General features: G+C 46.9%; 1 long non-coding RNA gene across 1 annotated transcript; it reads right to left on the bottom strand.

Annotated features, from left to right (window-relative positions):
• Positions 1–17,414: 17,414 nt before the first annotated feature.
• LOC139836068 (uncharacterized) lies at positions 17,415–20,224 on the bottom strand. Its single transcript, XR_011751975.1, has 3 exons — positions 19,832–20,224; positions 18,972–19,669; positions 17,415–17,661 (listed from the first exon to the last, which is right to left on the bottom strand). It is a non-coding gene; the product is annotated as an uncharacterized lncRNA (long non-coding RNA).
• Positions 20,225–23,850: the final 3,626 nt, after the last annotated feature.

Here is a 23,850-nt window from a genome sequence, read left to right on the forward strand (position 1 = left end):
TTATGTGGTGTTATATACTACACATCTGATCCTGATGTTTAGGGATGTCTTACCCAACTACTATATTCAGGCATATAAAGATGTGTATTGTATGCACAAAGCTGGATTTTCTTGGATTTTATTGGATTTTCATTGATTGACTAGATCCATACATGAAGTTTGACTTTGATATGCAAATGCATGTTGCAATATCAAGCTCTTACTTGATGTTATAGGTCTAGAAGGGAAAGGTATTCGTGTGAGGAAGTGACGAATTCTGAAGATTTTAAAAATAAGATGAAGGTTCACTGGAAGAAAGAAGTCAAATTGGGGGGAGCAACCACAATACTCTAAAGGAAGGACCAATCCAAACTCACTTTTATCCTTAATCAAGGAGTACTTCAACATGGAAGTACCATGAAAGTGAGAAAAATAGTGAATATGGAGCAGAAGAAGTAGAGTTGTATTCATTATGGAAGAAGGGAATGCAAGTGAAGTCACTTACAATACTATTTTCATAGTATCAACAAGTGATTTTATTGCAAAACAACCCTGGAAGAAGGAAAATAGACAAGTGAAGTCGCAGCTAGCATCATATGACCGCAGCTGATATAGGATAACCATGAAGAGAAAGAATGTGAAGTGAGGTATATCTTATCTAAAACTATAAAAGTAGCCACACCTGGTAAGTAGCTATTGACTAGAACCATAACATAACCACAGCTGGTATCCAATAAGCCACATCTGGTACTAGGTAGTCTGCAGCTGGTACCAGATAGCCCACCGCCTGAACATTTCTTTACTCTAAAAGAAAGGGGGATTCCGTAGCTAGTATTTCACAGCTGGTATCTCGTGGTTGGTAAATATTTAGTCGGGGGATTCATAATGGATACCCACAACTGTGTGGATACACCGCAAAGAATTCTTAATGAGACTCTAGAAAAGTACAAACTATAAGCTAGACCAAGACTAATCTTCTAACCTTGGAGTTTAATGATTAGAAGAAAGGAAGTTGAAAGATCATTAGTAAACTCCAAGGGGGAGAGGAAGGCTGAAGGAGGAGTATTAAGATATTATTGGTAGTGTGATAGATGGAGAAAAAGGTCTGAACTGAAAGGAAGTCCGATCTTATTTTTATAAGGTTGTTGGGAAGTACCCATATAATAGTACTCTCAGGAGGATGTCAGACCAGAAGCCGAGGTTCATATCTCGAGGAAGTAAGGGTTAGACCTTAACTAGAGTGGGTAATTGTAATTACTTGAAACCAAGAGAACTTAAGTAAGTATTAGAAGATGAAGTTGGAGGAAGAAGATATCGGAGGAGAATCAAGGCCAAAGAAAACAAAAGACCGAAGGGTTTGACCATACCCAAGACATAAGCCTATTAGAAAGATTCCTTTCATGGAACCTAAAGAAACCAAAGGGAAGATAATTAGTATAAACTAGAAGCCATGATTGGATGGACTAAATGAGTCTAATCCATTCGGATTAAACAATGAGGACCATGCCTATTGTAAATACCTTACTAAGTACCATTACTTTCGTTATGGTAGTAAGGGAAAACAATACCCTATTCTAAATGAATCTTTTAGAATTAAGGTTTGAGTATCGCAGTTGGTAATCGTAGTGCCATATTACACCGCAGCTGGATTACCGCAGCTGGTGGAACCAAGCCTTGAGTACTTAAATAGGAAGATGTCATCACAACCATTAGTAAAGGCCACTAACACAATAAGATGTCTTAATCCAAGAATCTTTGGAGAGTAAGCCTATAAGCTTAGAGTGCTGGAAGAAATCATATAATAGAAGAAAGTATCAATGCCAGACATCAGAAGACTCCAGGAAGGAACTAGACAAGGGATATATTCAATTATATCTAATGAGATCACTAGAGAGTTTGAAAGGGTTGTGATCTGTTCAAGTCTGTTCCACATTCCGAAACCTGAGAGCGTTCGAACTTCGGGACGAAGTTCAGTTTAAGGGGGAGAGGCTGTAATATCCCAGGTTTAGAGGCAATAAATGAGAGAACACCAAAGTGTGCATTGCATTCATGCATAGAAAATCCAGGGAATTTTCGCGCTTTCAAATAAAACTTACCACAGTAACTGAAGTTTCACTTGACTTGCTGGAATTGAAGTAGATCATCAAGTCAAGCGCTATAAACTTCACTGTGATCTTTGCTAAAACCTCGTTTTGGGTAGAGATGATTTGATCTATGGATTAGATCAAATAGAATTAGATTTATATCAACACATTCTTTAAGAATCGAACCCTAACTTATTAACACTTAAAAGTTAGCAACTACCTTTGTGTGTAAATTAATTCACTTCTAAACTTATTACCAAATAAGGTAAACCACAGGGTCTAAAGTGTATAAAAGCCACACATTCTTATTTAAATCATAACTTATTAAATATATGGAATATCATAAAACTAAATCCATTTACATTACGATTTATTGTTCAAACTATTTGAATCAAACTGACTATGAGTATTTTGAAACTCATATGATCATGCCTTGGTGAAATCAAACACCAACTATCCAAATTTGAGGAATAACCTTCAACCTTGATCATTTGATCAATATTATAATATAAATCCAATTCAATATGATATAGTGACTCATCCACAATAATAAAACTATCCACAAGATATTTAGTAACAAATGCCACTTGGCTATCCAAAAATAAATCATATGAGAGGATAATGATCTTGCCACATAGGATGAAAATATCTACATGACTTACATTCCAAGCTATGCCACCTCATGCTCAAAGGATTGCTATGGATGAGGGCATGACACCCAAGCACCTTACTCATCAAACCAACACAAGAGTCACCACCTATGTGTCATGATACTAGAGCTTGCCCAAGCCTATAAATAGAGCCACACCCTTCATCAATTTGGACATCTTGTACCATGCTACAAGGAAACCAAACACTTGAGACCTTCCATGTGAATTAGCTAGGATCAAGATGAAGAAGCTAGGAGGTGGAGGCATACCACAAGATGTAGGTTTATCAGATTTCCTGAAGAACAAGCTTCAGAAGATACCAAGGTAGAATTCCTAGGAAAACCATATATTTAGAGGATCATATCATCATCTTCTGAGTAGAACCTTAGGATATTACAAGACATTTAGAAGTGAGAGAGAATTATAACCATAGCCATGTCTATCGTAGAGAATACTAGGGTAGTATTACATCTTACTTGTTTAAACCAACCTTTAATCTTGTAGATGAGAGCCATGTTCTATTAGTGAAACATAACCAAAGCTTATGCTCATATTCTAATCCTAGTTGTGTATCACATTGGTGATCACTACTTAAACCCTAAACTACATTTGAATTCCAACCCATGGATTAATTTGGATTATAACTAGAACCCTACCATACCTCATGCCTATTTATACTTCAATTTAGTGAAGCTTATGCAAAACCCTAAACCTTTCAAATAGAATTCACACCACATAGAATATTATGTCCTAACTTGTGTATCATGGATCACAAGTATAAACCAATCCATATACACTTATAGACTAAATGCCATTTGGTGAGTAGAGTGAAACAAACATTCAATTCTATTTGGCTTTCCAAGTACTTGCTTTAGGAACCAAATGAAATAGTAGTTTATAAAATAGAATCACCACAAGAGCAATTGAATTAACCATGAGGAATATAGGATTCATCCTAAATAATTTAAGTCAAAGCTGGATTGATGATTATAGAGGTTATATCACCACTCTTCTTAAACCCTAAGAACTATCATACACATAAAATCATGAACCAATCCCATTTCCTTTACCATTTGTTAAACTCTAGCCATAATTAATTTATATGTGAATAATCAATATGGTTAAGCACTTGCAAAATAGAATATGTTCACCATTCACATGTTCTCAATTTCAGATCTTTTAAAACAGAATTGATTCCTAAATTTAAAGTAATTGAATTGAACCCTAAAATTCATATCTATTTGCACTTTTAACTTGTGCTTTATAAGAACTAAAGTTAATCAATTATAAATGGTTGTTTAAAAACAAAACAATACAGTGAGTAACAGTATCAAATTGTTGTGATATTTAAATAATTTAGGACTTGCAAAAACAAACAGAAATCAGTTTGAATTCAAATATCAAATTCAAACCAGAATATAAAAACAGAAAATTGAAAAGAAAAGAGAATAAGAGAGAGAGGGGCTTACCAGGCTCACCTCTTCAGCCGAAGCCAAACAGCAGCCCGGTAACCGCCCACGAGTAAGCCCAAACGCCAGCCCAGCCCACCAACAAAACGATCCATGATCCCGTATCGTTTCGGCGAGGAAGAAAAGAAGCTCCGTCTTCTTCCTCGCAGACGACACGCCGGCGGGCACTGTGGCCACGTCCTCGTGGAGGATGAGCACGCCCCGAACGTCGCAGGCGATCCCTGAACCTTGTACAAGCATTCTCGCGTCCGAGTTTATCCATTAGCGCCAAGATTCGCGCCCAAGAGACCTCCATTGTCGGCGAGGCATCCCGGCCATTGCCGCCGGTGAAATGCCGATACGAACCTCGCCGTGCTCTATAAATAGGCCTAGAGCTTCTCCAGGAAACCCTAGTACCTCGCCGCCCATCCATTCTCTCTCAGTAGCCCTCTATCTCTCGTGTTCTTCCACGCTCTATCGCCGGCGTCGATGGTGAATACGGTGGTACATGCCACCCCAGCCTCAGGCGCGTGATCGAGGAGAAGCGCCTGGCGCCGTAGACCATCTGGGAGGAAGGAATCGTCCTGGATCTTCCTCAAGCCGACGAATTTCACCGATCCCTTTTGCAGTACCTTGCCAGTAATGGCGAAATTGAGCTTGTCTCCGACCACCAACGCCCTCGCCGACCATACCATCATCTTCACGGTGAGCTCGCGCATCTGATGAACCAAGTTTCGCTTCCTAGATCTCTCTGTAGCTCTGTTTAGCCACCTCACCGGAGAGCACCGCCGCGGGACATTGTCGCCGGCGTAGCTCCGGTGAACCCCTCGCCAAACCAACATCACCATCAGCTTCAGTGAGTCGAGGAGAGTCAGGAAACTCTATTCGCGCGTCCCGGGGGGGCATAAAACGGCGGCGCCGTCCTCAGCAGACCGCCGGCGGTTAAACGCCGGTGAGGTCAAACCCGTGGTTATGGTTGACCAGACCTTGCCGCGTGGCTGCTGAGGTGGACACACAGGCCCCACTCGTCAGTCGCAGTGGCTAGGTGCGAACCGGTATCTTTAGCATTTTCGTTTTATTTCAAATTCCAGTAAATGTCTGAAACTTTGCAAATTCATAGAAATTTCATTTCAATTCAGAAAAAGATAAATAACATATCAAAATGCTCACAAAAATAAACTCTATTCAAATAAAATATAAAACAAAAATGTGTGTCAAAATCAAAATTCATTTATTTTTAACCATATTAACTATGCCATTTCATTTATTTAAAATACCATTTGAATTCAACAGATTGTTAAGTGTAAAAATTAAATTTTTAACTATTCAGTAACTAAGTAAAATGTTAGGATTAATTTTATTTACCATATTTGCATTGACTTAATTATTAGTGGTAATTCATAAACCCTAATTGCAAATACTATTTTCTATTTTCTTTAAATAGTAATAACTCAAGAAAATATTATAAGCCAATATTATTTTGGGAAATCAAAACTTATTTACTTAAACCTCTTTAGTTAACAAGTTAATTATTTTAAACCCTAACAACAATTATTAAACCCTGATTCTTAATGAAACCTAAATAGAAGTTGCTCTAATTATTAAATCTTGTGAAAATTAATGAAATGTCAAACCATTTCTAATTTTGATTCAAAGTAATTAGTAACCACAACTCTATTATTAATCAGCATTCTAGGAGTTGTACCATAATTTAGAAACCCTAGTTTTAATTTAAGTAAGACCTTGATCTCATTATTTCATGTGATCATTCCACTTAAATAGTAACTCTAAAACCCTAGCTATGTGTCACATGTGATCATGTGAGATTCATCTATACCTATAGAACCCTAGTAAGAAACCAATGAATGCATGCTTATAATCCATCAACATAAAACCAATTCACATGTGATCATCATTTCATGTCTTTACTTTTAGTAAAACATATATGATCCACTAATGCCACCTAGGTATAAACCCTAACTTGTTAAGTGGATTAGTACCATTGATCACCACTTCTATATACCATACCATTAGGATCAACCTCAACCATCATCATTTAGTAGAACCATAATTATGAACCCTAGTATCAACCTTGTGTAGTAATGCACATCACATGCTCCTATTCAACTAAACCCTACTTAGAAAGTAATAAACCACTTAGATTAGAAACCATTAGTAATTACTTAATAAAGAAAATATGAAGCCATAGTAAACCCTAACTCAAAGCAAAACCTTGACCATCATTCTTGATAGGATACCCATAATCAACCATAGTAATAAACCTACCAATACTTGCTATATAGAAGCCCATTCAACTTAAGAACCCAACTAGTCCCTATTAGTGGAACTAAATGAATCCAATAGTAAACCCTAGAAGCCATAGCACCTATATATAGTAGTTCATATTCTTATTTTAACCTGTTCTTCAAAAGTTATTCTTTTGAAGTACAAATACCAATCAAACCTTAGAAGCCCTAATCCTTCTTTGAAATACTCAATATTTCTTAAACAACATGTTCTTCAAAAGTTATTCTTTTGAAGTATAGCATAAGTAATCATCAACCATGTCCTGTAGAACTTAAAATTGACAACTGTTCTTTATATATTGTTCCACCACTATTCTTTATGGGTATGATTGTTATGATGTCTTATATCACTTGGTTATGATGCTAATATAACCAAATCCTAATAAGAACCTTGTTTGAGAACCATTCTAAAAGTGCAACCAACCCTAAAGAAATCTTTACAACTCATACATCCTAAATCATCGAGGTTAGGTTACGCTCGGGACGATTGCATCTCATACTATGCATTATAGCATCTTTGCCAGTTCTTTAAACATTGTCCTTACCGGACGATGATGGTATTTCAGAATTGGAGTTATCACGTATCGAAGCTTTTGCCTGCATAATCTTGCAGTCAAGAAAGGCAAGTTCATCGCTTGCTCATGTCATTTGATTATTTGTATCAAACTATATGCAAAGTACTATACTTATCACTCATGCATTAAAAAGCAAAGTATTATTTTACAATTATGAATATGACTATGTGGTGGGCAATGGAACCATGGTATGTGTTGATATGGTGGAGGTTCCATTGCATGGGTACTACTCATCTAGGACTAAGTACCAATGCCGTCCAGTGATTCTAGTGTCGTACATATCGCGTTATCCATAAGATCTATAATGGCTCTGGGGAAGTCAGCTGTATCTTTTCCCTTCTGCACGCCAACAGATTGGTAGAGCTGGCGGGGTGTTGGAGGCACTGCCGTAGGTTGGGATAGCCTTTTAAATCCCCATGCATTAGTGATGATAAGCTCTACGATCTATGATGGATTGTCCGGAGTACACCGTGAGTAAAGCCGTATTATCGGGAGAAGTCTACTGGGGGTGTAGGGTCGGACAAAAGGGTGGGTTTGCAGGGTCGCGGAGAAGGCAGTGATTGGCTTGGATCTTATACTGGGCCTCACACCAAAGGAAGTGTGGACGACGACATACTCTCGGCCGACAACAAAGTTAAGATCTCTTGTGGGGTAAAGTAACGCACCTCTGCAGAGGGTATCAAGAATTGTGACTGTCACTCCCTGTTCCGGGAAGGGAACTGCGAACGCGGCAGGAAAGGAACTCCACGAAGTTCTAGTCAACCTGTGAAGACTGACGGGCATAGTTTTCAGAATAAAATAAACCTTTTGAAGAAATGTTTATGAAAACTTGCATTGGCCTATGACTTTTTGGTCTATGGCTGTAGCTAGTGCATGATACACCTATTTCCTAATATGAACTTGCTGAGTACGCTCGTACTCATTCCCTCCCATTTGAACCCCCTTCTTAGATCAAGGCTCCGAAGGAGAAACTACCGTGGAACTCGAAGACAAAGGAGTCAACTGCAACAAGATGAAGAATCCAATCAAAGAAGTCAATGGAGTCAACTTCTGCATCAGCTATAATGGAAACCTAGACTAGTAATAGAAGGGAACCTTTCCCTAATCATAGCACCTAAGTAGCCAGATTTCTATAGCAAGCCAGTTAGCTCTTAAACTTGAGTTAGCAATAAGATAGACTACGAGTCGTTCTTCTGGAGCTTTATTTGAAGTTTTACCTCACTGTAAAGTAGGAGGTTGTGTGGATCTTATGTAAACAGCTCATCTGTACTTCTATAGACATACCTTGGACTCGCATATGTTTCTGTTGTACCACTCTGAGAGATGTAATATGAGTGGAACAGTGTTTCACTTGTGTTATGTCAACGACTTGTGTACTACACCATGCAGTGGTACGCTGGGTCACCACACAGCTCCCCCTCGGCCTCCTTTGCCTTGGCGACAGCAGCCCGGCCCGCCTCCTCGCTTTCGGTGCATTGGGCGCGGGCAGCCCGAAGATCCGCCTCCAGCTGCGGGACCCGGGCGGTGACAGCTGCAAGTCGGCAAAAGAAGCCGTCAGCCGGATGAAACAAGAGAAAAAGCAAAGTCAAAAGGAAAAAAGGAAAAAAGTCCTACCCTTGGTGGCCTCCAGCTCGCGAGCCAAGTCGGCCCACTCGATCTTGGCCTTGTGATAGCTGGCCACGAGCTGGTTGTAGAAGATGGTCCGTCTCTCCGAGACCATCTGAGAAAAACACGAAGTTAGACGTCTAGGCGAAACCCGGACCGGCTCCAAGCAGCCGGCCCATGCCTCGGAGGGCTACCAGGATAACAACAAAATTGCGAAAAATAATAGAAAGATAAAACACCTACCTTGTCGGCCTCCTCCAGCCGCGCCAGGTGGGCGTCGGTCTCAGCGGCTTTGGTCTTGAGGTGGTCGCGGAAGCCGGAGAAGAACATGTTCATGGGCGCCACGCCTGGACGCCCGTCCCAACTGGACACCTCGCAGGCATCCGCCTGGTGCCAGGCCTTCTCCATAGTGCTGGCCGAGCCGAGGCTGGAGTCGGAGGCGGACACCACGTTTAGCAGCCGGGCGCCCTTGGCCACATGAAGACCTTGGGGCGGCTCCGCCGGGCCCTCCGTCCTCACCAACGCCTGAGCATCGGCGTCGCCCGAGCGCACCGGCTCACCCCTCGCCGGCTCCTCCCTGGCCGGCTCCTCCCTCGTCGGCTCCAAAGACGGAGGCGGCGCGGTTGAAGCACCCGGCCCGGTCGGGACCGCAGACCCCGGCGCCTGCAACGCCTCGTCCGAGCTTGCATCCAGCACGACGACGTCGGGCGTGGCTCCGCCGGCTCCGGCTGCAGGTGGCACGGCCCCGCCATCGACGGCCCCGCCGGGTGCACCCCTGCCGGCTGCGGCCATAGGCTCCAGAAGTCGAGCGCGGCGCGGAAAAAGATCATAAAGAGTGGGCTGGCCAGAGCGGTGAGCCGGCTCACCTTGAGCGCCGGAGCCGGGCGCCGTAGGAGAAGGTGCAGCTGAAGAAGACGCCCCCGCAGAAGGAGGCGTAACCACGGGCGGCACGATGATGGGTGGCGTGCGCGCACGCGATGTAGGCTGCGGCGTCGGGTCCCTTCTCTGCCGCGGAACAGGCGGCACGACGCGGGAAGCCGGCCGAGAGCCGCCGCCCTTGGAGAATTTTATAGCAGCCCTAATCGGCCTAATAAGAAAAGATAAGCAAAAAAGGAAGGAAAGAAAAGGAATCAAACAGCGAGTAAGGGAAACTCACCCGGCCGTCTCTGGAACCTTCTTGGGTCCCAGCCGGCGCTGCTTCTTCACCTTCGCCTCCAGCGCGGCCGTGGACCGCTCGCTGGCCCGCTTCTTCCCCTTGGGCGCAGACGAGGAAGTCACCGAGGTGGAAGGCGGCCTCGCGGCCAGAGGCACCGCTCGAATCGGCGAGGCGGCGGATGACGCCAGCTCGTCCTCCTCCTCCTGCTCTGGAGAAGGGGGCGGGTTGTGCTCTCCCTGGCCGCCTTGGTCGGCCGCCTCCGGCAGGTCGTCGTCACCGGCTTGGTCAGCCGGATCGACGTGGTCAGCCGTCCAGAGCTTCTGCGCCAGGTCACCATCCTCAACCCCCTGGCGGTCGAAGAGCTGTAGACAAATAAAGACTGTAAGGAAAAAGTCAGCCACGCAGCCGCAAGCCGGAACTCGGCCAATACACAAAGACTCACCAACTCCGGCGGTGCCGCCCGGCTGTAGGGCTCCATCCCCCAGTTCCAGTTCTCAGGCATTTTCGCCGACGAGATGAAGTTCACCCGCCGAGCGACCTGAGCCTTGGAGAGCTCCACCCTGGATGTCCGGGTCGGATCGAACCGGCCGGACATGTGCCCAATCTTATGGACGCGTGCCTGCAGAGGCAGCACCCGGCGGGCGGCGTAGGTGCAGGGGAGATCCTCGGCGCACAGCCGGCCCTCCGTGACACAACCCTGCAGGAAGTCCCAAAGAAGGTTCACCTCTGCGTCCGGGTCCGCCGACTTGGCGTTGTGGCCCCAGTTGATCCGGCCGACTTGCGGCGCCGGGTTGTACTCCGGCAGGTTGAGCCAGTCGAATACCGGGTTCTCGCTCCGCACGTAGAAGAAGGACATCTGCCACTTCTTCACCGAGTCCACGGTCGGGATCTTCGGGAAGGGCGTGCCCGTGCGGGAGTAGATGGAGGCGGTGACGAGGCGGATCCTCAGCAATGCCCACCATAAGGGGCTTGGGTTTTAGAGAAAGGCGACGACGGAAGTTCCGGGAGCGAGGCGAGGATCACTACGTCCTGCTAGCAATCCAGTATATGAATGTATGGGTACAGGGGGCCGCCATAGGCGGAGTTGTTGGATCTAGTCTAGTTCTAATCCGCGGGTTGCGGTTTCTAGGCGTGTCATCTCTATAATTATGTTTCTGAATATGCGTGTCGTCTCTATAATTATGTTTCTGAATATGTGTGTCATCTCTATAATTATGTTTCTGAATATGCGTGTCGTCTCTATAATTATGTTTCTGAATATGCGTGTCCCTAAGGGGTGCCCCTGCCTAGCTTTATATATCAGCCAAGCTAGGGTTTACAAGAGTCCTTGTAGGATTCGTGTTGGAGTCTTCTTTCCTTGTAGTCCAAGTTGAGGTGCATGCAGGTCCAGCTCGTCGAGTCCTTGTGCTGGTCCAGCTTCATAGTTTGCACCGGGTATGACAATGTCGAGTACCCGAAGGGTTATGCCCACGTCAGTAGCCCCCGAGTGTCTAGCCGAAGTGAAGCTTCGGGCAGGGACTAAAGTTGTCTTCGCCGAATGTCTTGATCATCTGTTGAATCTTGTGCTTGATGTAGAGTCGAAGTTGCTTTCTGTCGGGTGCGCGAAGCGCTCCCGATGGGAGTAGCCCCCGAGTCTATGGGCGGGTGCTTGCAGCCACGCATAGACTCAAGTTGTACTACTCGAAGATCTTTATTGTTGATGTCGATGTCTTCAAGTTTATTCTTCTTTGTTGGCGAGGTTGCCATCTTTTTCTCGGGTGCGCGATCAGCGCTCCCGATGGGAGTAGCCCCCAAGCCTGTAAATAAATATGAAATAGTTATGTGCAGGGTGTAAAAATACTGAGTCAAATACCGTACATGTCCTCGAGTTCCGAGAACATGATGTCGATGACTCTGATAATGTCATTGATAGAGGAGTTGATGATTTGGATGATGGCCCAGAGGAGCCGATAATTCGGATGATGGCCCAAAGGAGCCGATGATTCGGATGATGGCCCAAAGGAGCCGATGATTCGGATGATGGACCAGAGGAGCCGATGATTCAGATGATGGCCCAGAGGAGCCGATGATTCGGATGACGGCCCAAAGGAGCCGATGATTTGGATGATATCCTGGAGGAGCCGATAATTTTATTGGGTGCGCGTCCAGCGCTCCCGATGGAAGTAGCCCCCGAGTCTGGGCACTAATGCTTGCAACCGTGAGTAGACTCAAGTCGAGCAACTCGATGTTTATAGTTTTCTTCAGGTGTCGAGGGTACTCCTCAGCAATGCCCTCCGATTGGGGCTTAGGGTTAGCGGAATCCTGCAAGCTGACACGAGACATCGGTTCACAGACAAGCGGGGAGAGCGATTTACCCAGGTTCGGGGCCCTCGATGAGGTAAAACCCTTACATCCTGCCTGTATGTTCTTGATTATGATGATAATGGGTTACAATGGGGTGCCGAATAGTTCGGCTGAGATCTCGTCGAGAGGCTAAGCGCTGCGGTGACCTAGCTCTAGACTTTTTGGTGGCTAAGGCTGCTAAGATTGATTGTCCCCCTCGGCAGCCCCTCTCCTGGCCTTTATATAGGAGGCCAGGTCTCAAGAGGTCTAACCGAGTATGACTAGGTTTACAGCAGTTTCGAATCTAATCTTTCCTTGTTCGGCTGCTTCCTTGTCTTGCCCGTCAAGGATTCCTCTGGTGTGTCGTCCAGGTGGCCCATCTTGCCTTCAAGTGTCTTCATGGGCCTCCAATTAGTTAATACAGGATAGGGCAATGTCGGTTACCCGAAGGGTAATGCCCACGTCAGTAGCCCCCGAGTGTCTAGCCGAACATTGTTCGGGTAGAGACTGAAGCATGTCTCTTTCTGATGTTCTTCTCCTTGATTGTCTTTGTTCATCTTGAATCAGCATCGTCTTCTTTTGTCGGGTGCGCGCCAGCGCTCCCGATGGGAGTAGCCCCCGAGTCTAGGTACGGATGCTTGCAATCCGTGCATAGACTCAAGTTGTACCACTCGAACATTCTTCTCCGCCGAAGTTTTCTGCAGGCCTTCATAGGTCATCCGATATATTTTCCGTTTGCAAGGGATGATGAGTAACGTGCCCAACTTTTGTTGGTTAACTACCGATGGCAAAACAACGTTACCGTACACAGAATCAAGTCCCCGGGCATGATCCTGGAGTGCAAAAAAGTTCTGTCGGGTGCGCGTTCAGCGCTCCCGATGGGAGTAGCCCCCTAGTCTGGTCACGGGAGCTTGCAACCGAGCGCAGACTTGAGCTAAGCAACCATCTTCTACGTGAAGCGTCACAATGATAGCAATTGCCTCCCCCCCCCCCCGTCGTCGGTGGCGTTGGCTTTGTTGTCAGGAAGGAGGTCGATTACTTCGACTATCCAATGAAGGAATCCGTCCAGGGCTGGCGCAACAAGTGGTTCTACCTGCGAGACCCCATAGTGCCCGGGCGGCCTTCGAATCTCCCTTCCTTTGATGACGTCTTGGTGGCCCACAAGAAGAAGTCCTGGAGAAACGCCCTTTCTCCCGAAGAGAGGGCGACAGCCGACAGATTGTTTGAGCGGGTTGTCGTCTTGAAGAATACGGGAGGCTTGACGATGTGCGGCACTGAAGTAGTTTCAGTGTTCTTGCAACGTTGAGTGCAGCCGTTAATGTCTCGACCCCATCAGTTATGGCTTTATACTGGCAAGAGCGACAAGTCGAGGATCAACTCTGTCGACTTGTCGGCAGATGAGCTTCGAGACGAGGTTCGTCGCTTGACGTGCCTCAGTATGAAGGATAACATCGTCTTGACATCGGCTCACCCTCCTTACGATTTTGACCATCTCCCGACTGAGGTAATCTTTGCTGCTCCTTGATTGCTTTCATCTCTTCTTTCTTCGTTGTGTTTTACAAACTTCACTTTCTCTTCTTGATAGGCCTCCTTCGTCGTTCAATGCTACCCTCTTACGCCGGAAAGTGGCGTGGAACCAGAGGATGATGATGATGATTCCGAAGGGACCGAGGACGCCCAGCAGGTCTTTGAGGACAGCGATATTCAGGAGGGCGATACTGTCGAAGAGCCCGCTTTCACCAGGAGCAAGCGTCGCTTGCAGATAGACGAGGATTATATCGCGACGGCTGAATCTAGTCCCAGCGACCAAGATAATGATGCCATTGGAGCTTCTCCGCCTTCTCCTACTGACAAGGGGCCGTCAGGATTTTTTGCTGCCGAGGATGACTTGGAACTATGAGCATCTTCACTCCCTCGTAATTTGACCTTTGTCACTTCGTATGCTAATCATCCTCTTTTCCCAAGTAGTTCCGATGATGACCTTGTTCCTCTCGCAAAGAGGGCTAAGTTATCTGCCGAGAGAGCATCATCGGCTAAAGAACCAAATCCTTCTCCTGCTAAGTCAACGCCTCCTACGAGGACGGCCGTGGAAAAAATTCCAGTGTCGAAGGTTATTCCTTCTAGCGACGCTCCTGCTTCGTCGGCTGCTCGCGACCACGTAAGCTTTTTCTTTACCTTGTTTTGCTGAGTTTTCTTCATGTCAACTGAGTCTCCTTGATTTCCCTTTCTGTAGCCAATTTATGCCACAGTCGATGCTGTGGTAGATTTCGCTGAGCAGTTTACTCGACTGGAGGCTGAAAACGCCCAGCTTCGGAAGACTGTCAAGTCTTTGGCTGATCAGGTGTTGGAAGCCAACAGGCTTGCCACCGATGCCAAGAAGGAAAATGCCTTGTTGAAGGAGGAGGTGTCGAAGCTGAAGCAGCAGATGAAGGATGAGCAGGATGCCAGGCGTGCGGTAGCGGTCGCAGTCGATAAGAAGGAAGGCGTCCTCCGTGATTCCATCAAAGATTTATTGGGTAAAATTCACGACACATAGTTTTCTTTTTGGTATTTCTTTTCTGGCTATTGATCTGTATTTCTTTCAGAGGCCGCCAATATAACCGTCACTCGACGCCATCAGCTTCGGGAGGACTCCACATCCGATGCCTTGTCGCTTGCTGCTGAGTCAAATGTCCAAGTCCTTGGGCTTCTGCAAAAGACTAGAGGAGCTCTGTCGAGGCTATACTCGATGATCTTCCCGAAGGTGAAGCAGGACAAGACCCTTGGCGAGATGGCAGATGCTTTTATTATCGACTCTTCCGAGCCTGTGGAGGTACTGAAACGCCGTTCTCGATTATTCGGGGCGGTTCTTACTTTCCAGCTGCTAATGGGTCATGGGCTGGGGTCTGACTTGGAGAAGTTATATAAGCCGTTGCATGTGGATGACGACAACCACTTAGTCGACCTTGAACCTTTTAAAAGATCAGCAGTAACTTGTGCCAATCAACTGCTGAAGTTGGTAGACGAAGCACAAGCCAAGCCTACTCCTGAAGCTGCCCCTGGCTCATCGTCAGCGCCTCCTTAAACTTGTTGCTTCATTAATTGTAAATAAGACCAATCGTAACTTGACTTAGTCCTATTTATTTCGGCTCTGTTGCCAGTTCGAACAACCTTTTGGATGTAATATATACCAGCACTCCCGATGGGCGTTTTATGTTAATGTCTTTCTGAATCGAAGGTTGTGCTGCATATTCCTTCATCTTCTTCTCGTGCCGAGCTTTTCTCGAATCCTTCGACTAATGATGAATCTGACCTTGTTCGCCGCTTACGTGACCAAGTGTCTCGTTTAAATAAAGACATTGCTTCTCTTCGGGCCATGGCAGCGTTGGTGAAGAAAAAGGGGGAAATAGCAACTGCTATCGAGCAATATGCTCTCGATGGTGTTCATGTTGCCACCGAAAGTTTGGGCTGTGAGTGTTTTCCCCATCTCCTGACTCCTAGCGTAGCTCGGGTGTTCTTTTTAACTAATATTCGTTCCCTTCCAGTTGTATCTTCAGATAAATTCGAGGAAGACAGGAAGATTCATGAGAAGGTCGAGGCGATGACTGATGCTGCTCACCCAAAGCATGATCTATGGCTGCATCGTCCGAAGGCCGTTGTCATGGCAAAGTTTGAGTATCGGGTGGAGAAGGCACATTACTACTTCAATAAGTTCCACGCCCATCTCAAGATGGTCTGGAGTACTTTGTTTCCTCTGGATCAGGCACCTGAAACCTTGTCTGCCCTGTTCACCCGATTCAAGTCGCCCGAAAGGATTCGGCAGTTGGTGCGGAAAGAGCTTCTAGCTGGTGCTGAACTTGCCTTTGCTTCAGTATTGGCATGTCATCCATCCTTAGACTTGAGGGCCGTAGCAAACACTGAGAGGAGTTTAGGTGAATATTATGATATTCCTAGAGGCCCTGCATATACCATTATCTCTCGGATGGAGTCGTGCCTTGAGAGGGAGACAAGGGGTCAAGGGAACCAGGGAGCCCAGTCATGATTGTAACAACCTTGTTTCTGCATAAGATTGTTTTGTACAAATTTACCGCGTGAGCTACACGCTCTACTAGTTTGATTGATAATTTATTGTCGAGGGCGGCTGAGTGATCAGTTCAACCTGCTCTCTCGACGACTTCGTTGAATTTTGCAATGTTATTGCGAAGTCGATATGTAAGTTTTTATAAGAGCGAGACCCATCGACTTAGTCGAGGGAATTAGACGCTTGGCTTCGTCACGCGGTGCACCGGTTTGAGCCTTATTTTGAGATAACGTAACCATCGACTGCAGCACTCGCGTGTTTTTCGAGGCTTGGATTGGTTGTTTTGGTGTGTCATTAATCTTAGCTCTCGTTGAGAGTATTTAATCAATGACACTGTGTAAGCGTATCTTTCAGGCCAGCGCTCCAGATGGGAGTAAGAGCCGATGGTTTTAGGGCCCCAGACGATATGTTCGGGTGGTAGGGCCTGAATTAAGAAAAAAGGTAGAAAACCTGATTAGAACTTTATTCATAATGCGAAAAAGCAACCTTAAGGGCTGTCAAGTAAGTAAAAAACAATTGTATCCTATGTATAGAACCGTCGCAACTGTGCGATGTTCCATGGATTCCCAACGTCTTTTCCTGAAGCTGGGTTTTTGAGCCGATATGCTCCTCCTGGTATCACTTCAGTGACGATGTATGGTCCTTCCCATGGGGATTCAAGTTTCAGGGGTCTTTCTTGCTTCATCCGAAGTACCATATCCCCAACATTAAAGCTTCGACTGCGTATTCGTCGGCTGTGATAATTCCTCAACGCCTGTTGGTACACCATCGTTCTTGCCAAGGCAATGTCTCGTGCTTCGTCGAGAAGGTCCACGACATCCTGCAGCGCGATGTTGGAAGAAGACTCTGTGTACGCTGTCACCCGAGGAGCTTCGAACCGAACGTCGGCTGGTAGAACTGCTTCGGCTCCATGCACCAAGAAGAACGGGGTGTACTGAGTCGACCTGTTAGGCGTAGTGCGCAAACTCCATAGCACAGATGGTAGCTCCTCGACCCAGGCTCCAGCCGCGCCTGTAAGGCGTTTCTTGAGGCCATCCCCTATTAGACCGTTGATCCTTTCCACCTGCCCGTTGGTCTGTGGGTGGCTTACTGTGACGCCCCGGAACCGGTACCATGAGGATTCCAGTGATCCTGCCGAAATCCGCACGATATCGATTCAGAGATGCCCTCCGACACGACGTGCGCGAAGAATCACACACGTGATGCTAGAGGAATTAACACGAGCGGTAACATTACAACAGGATTACAATAGAGCCCACAAGAAACATATATTACAACAACGACTCCAACGAGTCAAGAAACAAATATACAATACAAAGATCCAAATCATACAGAAGATCGAATACGTCCGAGTATGGACAAGATACAAATTGGACTAAGAGTCCTGAAGATAACCAGTGGCGTCCATAACCCTGCCCAGGCCAAGCCGGAAGGGTAACCTTGCTAACGTCGTCTTCATCGAACATATCTTCATACCTGCCCGGTTATATCCCGTAGAAGCAGCAATAAGTACGGGTTCGTACTTAACAAGACTTCAAGACGTATAAGCATTCGTCAACCAGTCGTCCTTTGTACTTGAGGCACGCAGGGGACTTAGAGGACACAAGAGGAACGTCATAGGCAATATGGTGGAGTTAAGCGGCAGCGCAAGCACTAAAAACCTATAGAGACACTCTACAACATTCGTCTAATCAGAGAAGGTGAGAGAGCGCATAAGGTAACAGATAAAATACCACACAAACATAACCCAGCCAATTACACATATCCCCTCCAACAATTGCGAAGAGGCAATGTACAAGGCACTCAACAGTGGACAAGTTTTATTGGGTAACGGTTGTAGTAAGGCTATATTACTACGCAAGTTATTATCAGATTATTAGCAACAAGATAACGGTGTAAGTTGTTCTATGATCAAGCTATACAATTCCAAGTCGTCCATAACCGCGGACACGGCTTATCGATAAGATGTACACCCTGCAGGGGTTGCCCAAATGTAACCATACGCATGCTCGAACCCACTTACTACAGGTGGAGTCTCACATCAAGACCGTTCCCAATGCAAGAGAAAGTTTAATGGGAGCCACCCAACTAAGCTACCCGTGACGAAGTTCGGCCGTACTCTGATACGGACCCAGAGGTTTGCGACATAGTCCAGGCGGGCACTAACGACCAGGCACAGGATAAGTCTATCCGCGATATAAGTACAATACATAATATAAACACCCGAAGGCAACAGGAAGTAAATCGTGCATCATTCATATGAGCAAATAAAACCAAGGTTGTGGCTCCCAATAAACAGACTCGAGGAAAGGTAGTGGGTGATGGGGGTCCCACTCCCCCACGTACGGGTAGAGCGCTCAATCTCGGAACAGATAACAAGAACTCGGGTCCTAGGGGACATTAGCAAGTCAAAGTTCCAATGCTTTCGCAAAGGGGCTCACAGATGCCTCTGCTTACAATTTTAGTTGTTAACAAATAAGTAAAGCATGTGTATCTCCAACAACTGATATAGCATGTGATAACCTCCCAACAACCCAACATATCCCGATAAGATAACAACAACGGTAACGAGATAAAACAGCACTAGCATGCACTACGACTCGCAAGGCAGACCCGATAACCAAACAATAGCTGTAGGTGGTTGGTGGAGTCAATATAGGCTGCTTGAGGTAACAAGTGGAAGGGACACGTGACAAGAACGCAACTTAAGGATAGAATGAGGGAGAAGGCAAAATAAAATAGGTGAGCGACTCCTGCAGGGACATGAGTATAGGGGAAATGCTTGCCTGTTAAAGCTCGCCGAGGAACATCCGGAGAACTTGTCGTATCTCACAGCATCACTTCATGATCCTATCCGGGAAGAAGCAAAATGCTAGACAAACAACGTATGCAAGTCTTACTACTACGGATAAAGAAGATCCAGCATGATCAAGATGATATGCATGGCATGGCAAACATGATGCGATGCAACTTATCCATATTAATCGGAGTCGGAACCCCGGACAAGCAAATTAGGTTGGAGTTGCATTTACTACCGTCAAAATTAAGTGGTTGTTAGCATGGCATATCATGGCAAGGATGAGCTACTTCAAATTTAAACGGAGCGGGGAAAACCCTAGTCGGTGTTCCGAAATACTCCGCATATATGTGAGGTGAAATGTACAAACTATCACGGATCAACATGATGCGAGATGCAAACAAATATATGGATGGCATATTCATGTTCCTTATGTTTTTCTGATAGATTTTCATATAAAATACTTTGCATTCCGACAAACGGTTTAAAAGATATAAATTTTGCAAGATTCAAACATTTTCTGGAATTTTCAGAAAAAGAAAAACATGCAGCGGCGAACTGGGCTGAAGGGGTGCAACAGGCCGCTACCTGCCACGCCGGGCGAGAGGGTGGATCTGGGGCTACTGCATGCACGGAGCGGCGGCTATGCCGGGACGAACTGGGCCAAGGCCCATTGGGGCGCCAGATCTGAACAAAACAGAGAAAAAAGGATGGATTAATCCGCATGGGGTGGGATTTGAACTCAGGCCAAACGATTGGGGAAACCAAGGATGAACCAGTATGCTACTGGTCGGATCGTGTCAAGAGGAGGGCTCGCAGCAACATGAAGGAGGTAGAGGCGGAGCTCACCGATGGCAGCCATGGCGGACGGCCCTGGCCGGAGAAGAACTTGACGGTTGCGTGCGAAACAGCGCGAGCGCGAGGGCGTCGAGGGTGCGCCTGGACACGGGGGAGCCGGAGGTGTGCTCTGTTTGGCCGGAGGGGGACGAGGGCGGCCAGAATCGACGCCGGAGTGTGATGGCCGGACTGGAGAATCGGCGACCGTGCACTCGATTTACGGGGTCTTGGCTCGATTCCTTGGACGGAGATGACGAGGACGATGAGGCGCATCCATCGGTGCCCTCGGAACGGCGAGGGGAGGTGTGGAGTGGCGACGCCATGGTGAGGACGGTGGTGCCAGTGGGGTTTCTTCTGTCTTTGTTTCCTTGTGTGAAGAAGAAGAAGGTGGAGGGGAGACAGAGGAAGTGGCGGCGGCAGGAGGGGAGAGGGGCTAGGGTTTGATGCGGCGCCTTAAAAGGAGAGGAGGAGCAGGTGAGGGTGCGGTGGTGGTGGGAGGAGGACCACAGGGCTCCACGACGAAGATGACGACAAGGGAGAGCAGATCTTTTCTGGAAAGGGTACGGGAAGGTGGGTTGGGCTGGTGAAGAGGAAGCTGGGCCGCCGGGTAGAGATGGGCTGGGGTTGGTTCGGGCCAGAGGGGAAAAAGAGAGAGAGGAAACTAGGCCAGGGATTGAGAGAGGCCCAGGGTGAGGGGTTAGGATTTTTATTTTTATTTTTAGACAACTTTTCTATTTGAAAACTGTTTTGCAAATTGATTTGAAAACAATTCCAACAAGGGTTTGAATTTTGAAAACAAAGGTGGAGAGAGAGAAAGGTTTTATTATATCACCCATATAAGAAAGATACAAAATAATTTTAGGGTTTATAAAATATATTTTATTTGTTGAAAACATGGATGATATGATGCATATGCCATGATGATGCACAAAAGAAAAAGAACAAACAAATCTATTAGGGGTACTACCCTGGGCCGTTACACTTACCGAGGCAAACTTCAGTTTGATTCCTCCGTCGTCGTAGAACTTTCGAAACTCTTTGGAGTCGAAGTTAGATCCGTCGTCTGTGACGATACTGTGGGGCATACCAAACCGACAAGTTATTCCTCTGAAGAACTGAACTGCTGTTTCAGCCTTTTGGTTTCGAACGGGCACTGCCTCGATCCACTTGGTGAACTTGTCGACTACGACCAGTAAATACGTGTGCCCTCCAGGCGACGTCCTCGGCAGTGGTCCAACTTGGTCGAGTCCCCACTGAGCAAAGGGCCAAGCTAGAGGTATTGTCATTAGATCTGTTGCGGGGGCGTGCGGTTTTGTTATCACCAGAATTTGACCGGATCAGAGGTGGGCCGCGATCAAGGTTGGGCTTGAAGAATATACATGGAAGAAATACGTGAACCAGCCTTGTACACGAAGTTTGGGCAGTTTGCCCTTGTATCTGTAAATATAACAGGATACGTGTCAGTTAGTTAGAGTTTGGCTCGTGCACGGTTGGGATTATTCCCACGTTAGAATGTCTACGGACTATAAATATGTATCTAGGGTTATCAAGAAAGACAACAATCACGTTCATCACAAACCAATCTTGGCGCATCGCCGACCCCTTGTTTCGAGGGTTTCTTCCGGTTAAGCATCATGCTGCCTAGATCGCATCTTGCGATCTAGGCAGTATACGTTTATTCGTCGTTCATGCGTTGCTCGTACTGAAGCCTTTTTGATGGCGAGCAACGTAGTTATCATAGATGTGTTAGGGTTAGCATTGTTCTACCGTGCTACATGCTTCCGTCCATGCAACCCTTAGACATCTAGCCGTCCTTACACCTTTCTTAGGTGTAAGGGCGGCACCTTGCTTGATCATTGTTTAGTAGATCCGATCCGTTATGATTGCTCCTTGATTCTTCAAGGATTAGTTTAATATCTGCATAGTTAGGCCTTACAAACGGGTTGAATGATCCAGTGGTACGTAGGGTGTAGTTTGCTAACCCTAGACAAGATGTTCCGGGGATCAACTTAATGTTGGTTTTTAGGCCTTGTCTAGGGTCGGTTTATTATCACCGTGCGTAGCTGCCAGGCTCAATCACGAGTAGGATGTTCCGATTATGTGGTGAAAACCCTAAATCGTCGTAGGTCGTTTTAGCTACATATTGATCAAGCAGGACCACCATGTGATCGTAGACCTCATACGAACCATGGGTGGATCGGTTCCTTGAGCCGATTTACAGGACAACCTGAGAGCCGATCGAGGCTCGTATTTAATGTTTACGTGTATGCCATGCAGGAAACTAAGCGAAGCAAATCCATCACCTTCCTGATCAGGTATAGATCAGGTGGCACGCCCTTGCACCAGCATCGGGACGTGTGTACCAGGAGCTTTGCGGGCCGTCGCTCGGAGGGACCAGGGCTAGCCGCAGCCCTAGGTTGTTCCCGGCTCTTCGTGTTGCCAGCCGTAGCTCGTCGGTGGGTTTCAGACGCCAACACATTCTGGCACGCCCGGTGGGACAGTCTTCGACATCAACTGCATCGCCATCTACATCTGAGATGGTGGAAGGTACTCCAGTCACGTACGAGGATCTGCCCGAGGAGCTCAAGAAGAAGTATGACGACGTCAAAGCTATCCTCGAAGCCGACCTCATCGGCTCTTTCCACAGGACTCGCTCGCATGGCATCAGGTGGAGAGGGTTCACACCTGAAGGCGCGCTCGATGGAGTGGACCTCTCCACCCCTTCAGAAGAACGCACCAGGTCCTTGCGTCAGGAGATCAATTTCATGGTAGCTCATTCGCTACACCGCCATTCTGAGAGCCTGGTGAACACTTTGGAGCGTGTCGCCCTTCGGGTGCTCCATGAAATCTTGAGGCATCAGTACTCTCCATCAGGACCTGCTCTAGGGACTCACCAAGGAGAGCTGCCACTCCAGAGCCGACCACCGCTGCCATTCGCGCTGGCAGCACCAGAAGTGCCGAGTACACCGGCATTCGTCGTCTACAAGATCGGTGGCGATCCTAGCGATTACCAGTTCTTGTATGAGGCGCCTAAGGAGATCCCTCACGGATACACATGCACATACGTGCCAGACAGCAGTAACTGGGCACTCATGAACCAGGCTGCAACGACAGGGACTTCTGGAACAGCAGGAGGAGCTTCTGAATCAGACCTTGAGAAGCAGACGTGGCTAGCTAAGTACGCCACTCCGACGAACGTCCAGAGCTCAACTCCTGCAGCTAGCTCAGATCTTGAGAAGCAAGCGTGGCTGGCTAAGTATGCCACGCCAGCGAATCTTCAGAGCTCCACTCCTGCAGCTAGCACTGCGGATCAGATCAGCACGATCTTGAGAGACCAGTTCGGCATGGTGCCGAAAAGGAGGGCAATCGGCTATTCCAAGCCGTACCCCAACGACTACGATTTGATCCCACTACCACCCAAATATCGGCTCCCTGAATTCTCCAAGTTTAGTGGGTCAGATGGCTCCAGCTCAATCGAGCATGTAAGCCGATATTTGGCGCAGTTGGGCACGATCTCAGCTGCAGACGCACTACGTGTGAGGTTCTTCGCACAGTCCCTCACAGGATCGGCTTTTGGGTGGTACACATCACTGCCACCAGATTCGATCCGGACTTGGAAGCAGTTGGAGGAACAATTCCACATGCAGTATCACTCAGAAGCTTCCGAGGCTGGCATTGCCGATCTAGCACAAGTACGTCAAAAGCGTGGAGAAACAGTGTCAGAGTACATCCAGCGCTTCAGGACCGTTAGGAACCGATGCTATTCGGCTCGTTTGACTGAAAAAGAAGCAGTCGAGTTGGCGGTGGTGGGTCTCGCATCACCGATCAAGGATATGGCTTCCCAAGCAGACTACCCTTCACTGGCGCACATGGTTCAGAAACTGTCATTATATGAACAGCGCCACCCAGAGCTGTACCAGGACAAATTCAAGCGCGCAGTAGTCCTGGTTGAGACAGAGGAAGATGAAGGATCTGCGGGAGATCAAGAGGTAGCAGTGGCTGAATGGACTCGGGGGGCAACCCCCGTGTCC

The sequence above is a fragment of the Lolium perenne genome, chromosome 2 (genome assembly GCF_019359855.2).
Source record: "Lolium perenne isolate Kyuss_39 chromosome 2, Kyuss_2.0, whole genome shotgun sequence".
NCBI classification, from domain to species: domain Eukaryota; kingdom Viridiplantae; phylum Streptophyta; class Magnoliopsida; order Poales; family Poaceae; genus Lolium; species Lolium perenne.